Source organism: Falco punctatus, assembly GCF_963210335.1.
Source record: "Falco punctatus genome assembly, chromosome: 4".
In the NCBI taxonomy this organism is placed as follows: Eukaryota; Metazoa; Chordata; class Aves; order Falconiformes; family Falconidae; genus Falco; species Falco punctatus.
The window spans coordinates 63,599,459-63,610,930 of NC_137583.1; positions in this window are offsets into that span (position 1 = coordinate 63,599,459).

Sequence of the window (11,472 nt, forward strand, 5' to 3'; positions counted from 1 at the left end):
ACTTCTTTGATAAGCCAACTAATACCCAGCTCTAACACTAGTATTTTTTTCATTTTGCTAAATTAAAGAAGCTATTTCAGTGTTGCCTCTATTTGGACCATCCTCATAGTTTTTCCTCGACCTCTTCAGGTTAGAACTCATCCTTCTTAAGTGACAGCTGTACCTCACACCAATGTGAGGTACACTAGTGCCTTCAACAATGACTTTAACACACCTGTATATCTATACAATGACCCACTGATCAACTCACTTTCTATATTTTTTCCAAAAGATAAGCTACCAGTTTACAGCAGTAATTCCTATTAGCCCCTAAGTGCATGACTTCATACTCTATCTTACTGAATTTCATTTGCTCCATGCCCTGCTTCCCACTTATTTTTTCTCCTTCAGCTACCTTGTCAAGGAGCTTTGGACTTCAGTTTATATAACTGAGTGCAGTAAGTCATTCTCTAAAATGAAGTCCTAATGAAGAAAGACTTTTCATGTAACAGAAATCAACTGACCATCCTTTAAACTTGTATGAAACTGATAACAGACACTAATAAAAGAGGAGATATGTTCACACCACAGGAGCAACAGCTAAAAGAAGAATCACATAGAAAACCTAGAGCATTCTAAAACCATCTACAATCCCAAACCAGGATAAAAGATTAAAAAAAAAATTAAAAATTGTGAATAAAAAAAATCCCAAAGAAATCCAAATCAAATAAAATCAATCAAAAAATAATGGAAATATTTTCAAACTCTTGTAAGGAAGTTATCCTACATTAATCCTGCATTCCCAGATGTAAAAAAAATTGCAACAGAAAGATTTAAGTATTTTCTTCAACCCTAATACATCATTCTCCTTGAAAATTTCAGAGCTTTTATACAATTATTTTCAAACTTTCACTGAAAAGTCTTAGTCAAAAGCAATTTGGCTTGCCAATAAAGGTAAAACCAGTTTCTTCTAAAAAAAATGCAGTCCACATCTTGCAGCTCTGGAGGAAGATCTTCTTCACATTGCCCAATACATTAGGCTTTAACACATGAGGCTATGGCAGCCCTTCCCATCTCTGTTAGCCCCATGATAGTTTTTAATTACTTCCCATGTATGGGTCCTAATGAACACTGAATAGGCTGCTCATACATCTCTTCTCAGTAACAGTATGGAATTTAGTCCTTCTTTTAAACGCAGAGAATTAAAATTGCATAGCAGCCGACTGAGGCCCTAAATTAAATCTATATTTAAGACCATTTCCAGTGGATTATTAGCAGTGCAGCCTCAGCAATTTATTCTGGATCATACCTGTGAGATTCCAGCAGTTTCTGAAAATTGTTAGAGTAAATTAAAACAAAGATTTTTTGTAATACATTTTTTTCCTCATTGTGGAGAATCTCAAGCTGAGCAAATATATTATTAGCCTGGTGTAAGTTTAAGTGGGTACTTAATAAAGTAGCCCAAACTCCACAAAGATCATGGCAGGCTTATAGTTGTGATTTAGTCTGAATTGGAAACCTCCTGCTATTTCCTGAGGTATTTCTCTATTATGACCGTGATGCGGCACAGCTAACACTGGACCAAAACATTAAGTCATGCAGGCACACATGCACACATACCATAAAATGTGTGTGTCAAAACACACGTATATGCATTTTCTATATTTGCCTGCCAAAAGTTAGGCTGTTCTATAACCAAATGATTACTACCATGCCCATTTAGTTAATAGCGTATTTAGTTCAGGGTTAGACTCTCAAGGGAAAGGTCATGGGCTGCTGTGGTCAGTGCTGCTGAGTGTTGCTGCCTGCTGGGATCTCAAGGCAGGCTGGGCATCGGGGCTCTGCCTGCAAGCTGCTTGTGCCTGACCAGCCTCCAGATGTGACTCTCAGAGGTCAGAGGGTTGAGCAATAGATGTTCTGAGCTCAACAGCAGGAAATATCAAAAAAAAGGTCACACCTGCAGGTAATAACATGCTTAACTTTGAAGAATGGTGCTGCCTTCAGCCAGGTTTCACAATGGTGGATCTTCTCCCTGCATTAGGCTTCAAAACCCAGAGGGAGTTGTTATTTCTAGACCTGCTGCTTCATCAACATATATGTCTCACGGAAGAGACAAGACATAGTTTTGAGTCCAACAAAGCAAAGGAGATACTTGACCCTACATCTGGGTATTCATCATGAGTGGGTTGAAGGGTGCTGCCCACTAACTGAGTCCAGGGACTGAGCTGCCTGTGCTGCATGGCTCAGGGGAGTACAGCAGACTGGAGAAAACTCAGAAAACTGTTGTTGAGGAGTGAGAAAGCATGTCAGCTAGAGCCCCAAGACAGTAGGAAGGTAAAGACACAAACAAAAATGTCTTTATTGAAAGAGAACAATCAGCAGGTCAGGTTTTCAAAAGGAAAAATATAAATGAAAAGGTAAATGCTGATTGAAAAGGGTACTGGAGGATGGCAGTTCAGTGATACTGGAGATCAGCCTCTCAGGTAGAAGAAAGCTGCAGAATATTTCAGAGTTCAAAGAATTAAAAATATATTTAACAGCATCTCTTGGAATTTGCCATCAATAATTATACAGACATTGGCTGGGTGTAGGGTAACTGCAGTGTTCGGTGCAATGTTTGTAATTGCTAGAATCATAAAAGATTTATTTAAATGATAGCTTGAGGCAATTGAAGAAATAATGTAAGATTCTAAGTTTCCTCTCTTTAAAATGTGTGCAAAAGATTAATTCTATGTAATGCATGCAATTTTTATGTCTTGTTCATTTGTGTGTCCCCTCTAAAAATCTGGAACTATTGCACTAGTTCTGTAATTTTTCTCAGTCCAAACCAAATGAAGGTTAATCTTAACTGTTTGCAGGAAATAATAAAAAAACCCCACCCTACTTGGTGTATTGTGTTATCAATTTCTTGCATCTAAATTAGAGGATAGCTTGTCTGAATCCTCAAGAAGTTATTGCACTCAAAACCAGGCTGTGAGCAAAAAGAACAAAGCTGGTATGTAAAGCCAAGAATTTATTGTTAGTCTAATCTTGCTAGTCTTAGTCTAACTAAACTATTTATTTATTTATTTATTTATTTAGTCCACTAACAATGGTATGAATGCTTACAGTTCAAAATTCATACAGTTAAAGTGAGGTGTACAGAAACTTTCCAATATCTCGTTTCTCTGATATTGTGTTCATTTCACCACTGTATCAACTGGGCTACAAGGCTACAATCTATACTGATCCCTGCAAGGTCTCTGAAAAACAGCAGACTCATTCTGTTGTGATTTTTCTCCAGACCACCCTGTTAATGCTTTCCTAATCATGTGTGTCATGATGGCACTGACAACTGCATTGGACTAGGGTGGATAAGAAGAGGATTTGTCCCAAAACTTGAGAAAAAAGTGCACTATCACTATGTTAACGTATACCTTTTTTTTTCTGAATCTCCACACAGTTTCAGTGACTAAAATATTTTTATTAATGTGTTTATTATACAGAACAACACCTATTCAGCCTTAAAAACTGTCTTCACTGGCTTACCTTTCAGCAAACACTTAATCACCTTGTCCAAGGAGACTTGCAGGAACATATTATGTAAAAGATATATGAGAAATTAACAGCAGAAGCAGAACTTCTCTGGGAAAAAAAAAAGAACACCATGGATAAGCTTCACTAAAGAGTTCATAAAAATAATTATTTGAAAATTTATAGATTTATGAGACAGATCTTCAGCTAGTTATCAGTTTCAGCTCCAGTGAAGCCAATGGAATTACATCTACATCTACTGAAGTTTTACTTCACGCAACTAATTGTCTCAACCAGAAGTATGGTGTCAATTTAAATTCTTAAATAATAATTACAGGTAATGCTTCTAGGATTTTATTTCTTCTAGAAGAGAATCTTGGAAAAATAACAAATGAAATCAATTTGTGATAAGCTGCAGAGTGCAATTCATACTGCTGCACTTTAGAAAATATGTGTTACTGCACAACATTGTGCTAGAACAGTATACCAAATATACCATTTAACCAGTTTTTCAGACTTGATAATGGCCTTTACCATGTGTTTTAAAGAAGTGGGGAGAGAGCTAGAGAGGTAATTAATATACAAAATTATACCACAGAGATAACAATAAGAGGGTTCTTTCCTCTTCTGTTTTTCCTCTTCTCTCCTAAAGTGCATGGATTTGTAAGCTCTAAGTAATTTATCCCTTTCCTGAATATAAGAAATGGGAGGGATGAAACTGAACTGAGCTGAACAGGACTTAGTGCTGGCTGAGAAGAGCTAAACTTAACAGCTCCATTAACAAGCTAGGATTGCTTTTCCTCTGCATAATGTCATAAGACTAGGATGATAGAACAAAAAAGTCCCCTACACCGGCCTCACACAGCCTCTGCAGACCCAGGTGCCTGAGGGATCTGACACTTAGTTTATTAACCAGTTTCCCCAGCTGCTATTTTCTTGGACTCATTACTTGGGTGGAAAGTGCTGAGGTACAAAGCTGCGTAACAGAATTCTGCAGCAAGTTCTCTTTCAAAAATGGTCATAAGGAGGTATTTGCATCTGCTTTAAACCTCTTGTCCCTTAAAAAGTTGTTCTGCTGTTCTGTGCCTTCTGCCTCCCATTTTAATTCAAATATTTATGCCTTTGAAAACAGGACCATAGAATCATGGAAAGATAGAATATCTCAAGTTGAAAGGGACCCATAAGGATCATCAAGTCCAACTCCCTGCTTCTCACAGGGCTACCCAACACTAGACCATACCCCTAACAGCATCATCCAGGTGCTCACTGAACTCTGACAGGATTGGTGCTGTGATCGCTTCCCTGGGGAGCCTGTCCCATGACCAACAACCCTCTCAGTGAAGAATCTTTTCCTGAAGTCCAATCTGAACTTCCGTGATGCAACTTCATTCTGTTTCCTTGTGTCCTATCGCTGGTCACCAGAGTGAGGAGATCAGCATGTGCCCTCTGCTGCCCACCCTGAGGAAGCTGTGTGCTGCAAAGAGGTCAATAGTCTCTGTGTGACAGCCAATGTGTTGGACTATATATAAAATCGTGCTCCCAATGCTAGCAGCATGCTTCTTTCTCCTTTCTTTGTTTTCCAAATGTTTCTTCAAATCTAAGAAATTCCACCTACGCCTGGAAGTACTCATTTAATGTATGTCCTATGTCTCAAACTGGAACCAGGCTGCCCTTTTTCCTTGCCTCACATTATTTCTTTTTCTTAAAACCTTTGGTCTCCCTCTAACAGAAAATCAAACGTCATTTTGTGTTTCTTAGAGGCGAGGTTGTACATTTGGAAACAACACTGGTTATATGAGGTTAGCTCAAGGGGTCCCCTCACTCCTCACCTGCTTGTTCTGGATTCTGCTTTTCCTGGAAAAAGGAATACATATTTGTTAGATCAGATCCTTGCTCTGGTTCATCGCATGGCTGCATAAACCTTTTTTTCAAGCTGTCACTGCGGTCGGGTATAAGCGGTTGCAAAAAGGGATGGTGTAAGCTTGCACTATCACCTAATTATGAATGTCTAAGCCTTAGATATGCACATTTTTATTGGTCACCATTTGTTAAAGGACTCATAAAAAAAAAAAAAAAAAACAAAAAACAACCACAAAAACACAACAAAACAAACAAACAAACAAAACCCACAAACAAAAAAACCCACACACTAAACCAAACCCCAAACCTAAAATTACCTCAAGTATATGAGCTAGCAGGTCTGTTAAAAGGTTGTCAAATTCATAGCCAGTTGCTCAAGGCACTTTTGAAAAACATGATTACTCTAACTCAGTCAAGTAATACCTGCAGGCTTTCTGGGGAAGGGAATCCCAAAAATCCACTGAAGTCAAAGGCAAAATTACCATTGGTTTCAACAGAGCCAGATTCACCCTTCAGAGTGAGAAATAATTCAGGCTATTTGATTGCACACCTCTTATTATAGTGAAATGCATATATATGGAAATCTGTGTGTGTATGTATGTGTATATATGTATATACGTATGTATATTGTTCTAAGTCTTTGGGATCTATCGTTAAAGAAATACTCAATAATTAGCTTGTCAGAAAACAGTAGATAACCAATATACTACAAGCAATATAATGGCTTTTTAAGAATGTATTCTAAAGTGTGTCCTGGTTCCAAATACTTAAGCGATAGTCTGCTCTAAAATATCCATATTGGCCCATGCATGCTCTACTAAAACCATGTGTAACAATGCTGTGATAATTTTCATGGTGCATCTTCAAAACCTCTCAAAGTTATCAATATCTTTTTTGCATTGTTTTACTGAAAGACTATTATAATATTGTAATATTATAGTAAAGTATTTCCCTATTAAATTATCTGAAGAACATATGTGTTCTTGTAGCTACAGTGTTGAACTGGGAGGTGGTTCTGTGTAAACATGCATTTCTGTAGGATCAGACATACAAGACTGAAAGCAGCTTCACGAGAGCACTATCCACAATCCCCTGTAATTAGGCAGGATAAATGATTTACAATTCCTCTCAAAGTTACTATCCCCAATACTAAATTTTCCTATACCATAGGTATCAGTATGAGTTTTGTTCTCATTTACTTACATTTTGTTATATATTTGTTATATACTTGTTTATACAAACTGTTTTCATGTTTTCTCTTGAATCATTGATAAATTTTGAATATGGTGAAAAACAAATCTCTGAGAATACACTGTTTAACAATTCTCTATTTACCTCTATATTTTTATATGAAAATTTTATTATATATCTCAAAAATTATCACTTAGCAAATTTTTAGTCCATTAAATATGTAACATTGATTTATATTTTTTTTCTTGTGAACCTAAACGTCATATAAAGCATAAAGGAAGCAACAATATAGAATCGATTCAAATTGCGCTGCTTCTAATTTAATAACAACATATCTTACTATCCGTAATACCTGTTATCAGTGTCTTCCCCCCACCCCCAGTTTGAAGTGAGAGATTGACTTACCTTTTCAGCTGCCCTGCGGTAGCCAGAACACCCCAAGCTGTCAAAGGGCAAGCAAGTGATCTGATTTGGAAAAAGCATTCTAAAAGTCATATTTGTCACCTGCTTTTTTTGTATACCACTCCCTCCCTGCCTTGTGCAGAGCGTAAGTAACAAGTGGCTGAGTCTATTAGAAATGTTGTAGAGTTGCTACTTATAATAATTCTATGATGGAATAAAGCTATGAAGAAAGCTGGTGGTGCACATTACACCCTCTTGGAAGGCAGTGCAGTGAGGTTACACTGTAATTCAGTTTACTACACAGACAGAAAGGAAAACTTAGAAGGAAGAATCCGCACATCACAAACTTCTTACTTATTGAAAAAGCCAAACATAATCCCTCCAAATCTTTCATCTGCAATCTCACGAATGTGCAGTTCTCATCACAGACACAGTAATGTATGTGTCTGTAAATAAAAAGTATAAAGAGGAAAGGTGCTAGTGTAGAAGGAAAGATGCAGTATAATTCTGGTAGCCCCAGCTCTGCGTGAGAGAGCTATTCATGAATATCTCATCTTCACAGTGGGTGGACCAGCAGCTGAATTGTCTCCATGGTTCCCAGCATTGAAGGATACCTCAGAGGCACCCTGCATTAATGACTGTCAAACAAGGTCTCCCTGTCTGTATGGGCTTCACATTTGTATCTAGGCATGAAAAAAAGCCTCAACCCTTTGTTTTTTCTGGAATAAAACTGGTTTTATTTCCTACTTTTGAAGTGGTCCACATATACCAAAAGAGGAGGAAGAATCTCCTTTGTTACAGGTGAAAATCCAAAAAGAACAGAGCAGGGGTAGCCTTCAGGGGACCAAAAATTGGACACCAGGTCAGGAGTCTCTAGAGTCCTCCTGTGTAAGGCTATACAGACTCAGTCTGGCTCCACTAACGGCAGTGCCAAATATTAGGAACCACAAAGGATTCAGTCCTGGTGAACTTTATCTACATGATCTCTTGGAAAGGGAGGGACCCCCATGGCTTCAGCAAACCTGTATCTTCAGAGATCCTGGTATCTTAAGTTAAATTTCTACATGAAGGCAAAGTCATAATATTAATTTTTAATCTAGCCAGTGAATGCAGAACATATCCTCCTGTAAAAAAGGACTTTTAGACTGATAGTGTTAATCGTCTCTGAGAGATTTGAACCATGCTCAGAATTTAGCAAAAACCTGCTAAAACTACCACATTGTTACAGTACGCATTTGTATAGTCTCTTTATCACAAGGGTCCCTGTGTGTTTGTGTGTGTATGCGTTGTATAGTCTGTTTATCACAAGTGCCCGTGTCTGCTGGTGTGTGGCCTTGTGTGTGCCTCTATCACATCCAGTTGCACTTTCATTTACACTTATGTACCCATTATGTTTGGCTGCCTTGCCAGGAATATGAACTGTGCCTGGAGGAATTAACTGCAATCTATTTCATAAACAATCTAGTCTCTCTGGCAACCCACAAGCTTTAGCTCCATTATCTAAATCTTTCATCTTTCTTCCTTTCTTTGATTGCAGGATAGTTTTTCATCTCTATATTTTGCAGTGAATGAAGTGCAGATGAAGTCCTCTTATGTGACAGAAATATTCTACTTTTCCTGTGAAATCACCCTGAAGGTCTCATCAAAGACAACACCCTCTGAATTATTAGGTGCATATGTTAAAAATAGTCATTTGCATTTCATTAAACTATCACAGGCTCACTGCTAAGGCTTCCCTCCTGTCCTTTTGAATTTGTGTGCACTGAAAACACCTCTTTTGTAAATATAATCACTATACTCCTTTTTAAAAAGAATTATAAGAAAAGATATTTCCCATTCCTATTTCTCTGATATTTCCTTCTTATGCATACAGAAATACTGTGTCATTCTGCAACTTGTTTTAGGATAAAAAGACTTATGAAAACTTCCTAAAACCTAAAGAACTGGAGTTATGTTGGGTATTATTTTTATTTTTTTTGGTCATTCCCTTCCTTTTTCAATTTAAAAAAAATCTTGAATCCCCAATCCTGATCTTTATGTCACATTTATTGTGTCACATTTATTGATTTAGTTTAGCTGGGATTAGAAGTACTACCAGTACTAAACTGGTACCTTGTTTGTCAGTAGGAGGGTGGTAGTCTGTGTCTCCAGCAATTTTGATGCCACCACAGCAGGGTTTGCACAGCTTGGTTGTTGTGTGTGCTGCTCTGAATACATTTCCTTAGCTTAGTACCCTCCTTTCCACTTGCTCCTTCTGTTCTCTTTCAGTCCTGCAGCTCCAGGTTCACAGCCCCAACTTTCCCTAAAATATTACTGTCCTCTTCCATAGGCAGGCTTAGGCCAATGTACCTTGGTCCATTTGTCAAAATCTAAGCAGGCTGTCCTGGCTGCATGAAATAAAGCTTTTGTCACAGGCCTTTCACATTGTAATTGCTTGTCTTTCTGGGAATAATGCCATGTCCTGGATGGCAGATCTTCCCAGTCAAAGTCCTGGCTTTAGGATGCATGCTTTGTTCTGTGCTTGGCTGGCTTCCCTTGCCCATGCCACACATCATTGCACACATTTATATCTGAGACCATGACCATTTTTGGTCATCATAATTGTTCTAATACCATGCCCAGGTAAAGCCAGAAAATCTAACATTTGCAGGAACAGTCTGATATTTTAGATTTTTTTTTTTTTCTGTTTTAGGATATTCTTTAAGCAAGGATCTAATATGTCACTTTTCAAACTCAGACCGTTTTCTAAAGGCTTAAGAAAAACCTTGCAGTGGGTGGGAGGTTACTTTTCCACTGATTTTCTCCTCATGCCCTTAGCCAGGGCTGGGTTTCAGAAATCCTCTGGGGTAGGGAAGTAATTTTTGATCCTTTCATTGAGACTGAGTTAGCAGTACCTCTGTCTCATGACACAACTGTATATTTCAATTATCATTGGTTTAGAAAAAGAAAAATCAACCCATGTTTACAAAATCAAAACTGTTTTCTACACAAAATAGGTAACCTGAAGCAGCTCTCACATTCATGAAAACTTTCTTACCTTTAGTAACATCTTCCCAAGCATTATTCCCTCCAGCGTGACAGCACACATGCTGGCACCAACCCTGGTACCAAAACAGACCAGGGCAGCATATGCAAACTGGAGCAACAGGTACATGCTGGAACAAGAAGTGCACTGAGGATGCAGTTGGAGGTGCAGTTGGAGGGGTTCTTACCAGCTAAAAACATTAGTGCAACCCCTGCTTATAAGGCTATTTTCATACATTATTTGCCATAAGCTAACATTATGCAGCTAATTCATCTGTTTACTAGATGTTCACAGTCTTCACCATCATACTTTACCATACTTTCAATGGCAGGGTCTAACGTCACATTTCCAACATGACTTGAGAAAAAATCTGTTTGTATTTTTTCTGCATTCTTTCGATTTTTGCATAAGTGTTCCTTACTTGTCAAGCAAGATTTTTTATTCACCATTTTTAAAATTTAGAATATTTTGCTTGTTTAGGTTTTGTGGTTTTCAAACATCTAGAATTATTCCACAAAACACCTTTCATGAATAGGAAAGAAAATTATGTATTTAAATTGTATTAGATTAGCAATCCAATTTTTAATACTTCTAGAAGGTCTTTGAAGAATTTTTCGATAAAGTGTTCCCTCTTGGATTCTTTTATTTGTCCCCTCGTCAAGGATGAAGAATAGTTTGCACATGATTTTTTAGATAATTTAGTGTTAGTACCAGACACCAGTCACAGCAGTCAAATGCAAACTCCGAAACAAAATTTGTAAAATTCTGGATATGTTGGTTTAACCTGTATAATTCATCTTCTTTCATTCATCCTATACTCCATCTTTGCCTGCCTCTAGCAGCAGTAGTATGTGCTGGCTTATCATCTTCTTTGATACAGTCCATCCATCATTCTAATGTCATTGTTTGTATTATAATAAATTTTGTCAAGATTGGCAGAGTATGATTAGATTTCCAAACTCTAAAATAGAGACAGAAAGGTCTTTTTAAAGCCCACTGGTAGGTAAACAGAAATTCCAGAAGTCTGATCCTGTATGTTGAAGAAAAAGAGGGCCATACTGACCACAATATGAGCTCAAGGAACATAGCTGGGCACAGAGCAAAAAGGCAGCTGGGGACACTGAACATGAGCTTCCAGCTTTGCCATTTCCTGCCTGTTGATGCTTCTTGCCTACTAAATGAGACAAGTTAAATTGTTTTACTTATGCAGGTCAAGAATAAGAAAGTCCTCCAAACAGATCTTCCATAGTAAGATGTAGTCAACTTTTCCAGCTAAGGTGAAATAGCTTCAGAAGCTGTAAGAGTTAAATCCATCATTTGGTATGATACAGAGTGTAATTTAAGTTATATTTGTTGACTGAAACTTCCTTCATGATCACAGGAAAAAAAAAAAACCCAATCTAGTAGTCCCAGGTAGCATTGTGCCTTGTCCTGTGCATACTGTCTTGTGGGTATACATAGTCATGCTGCCTTTCCCCTCCTTCTCACACCTTAATCCTCAT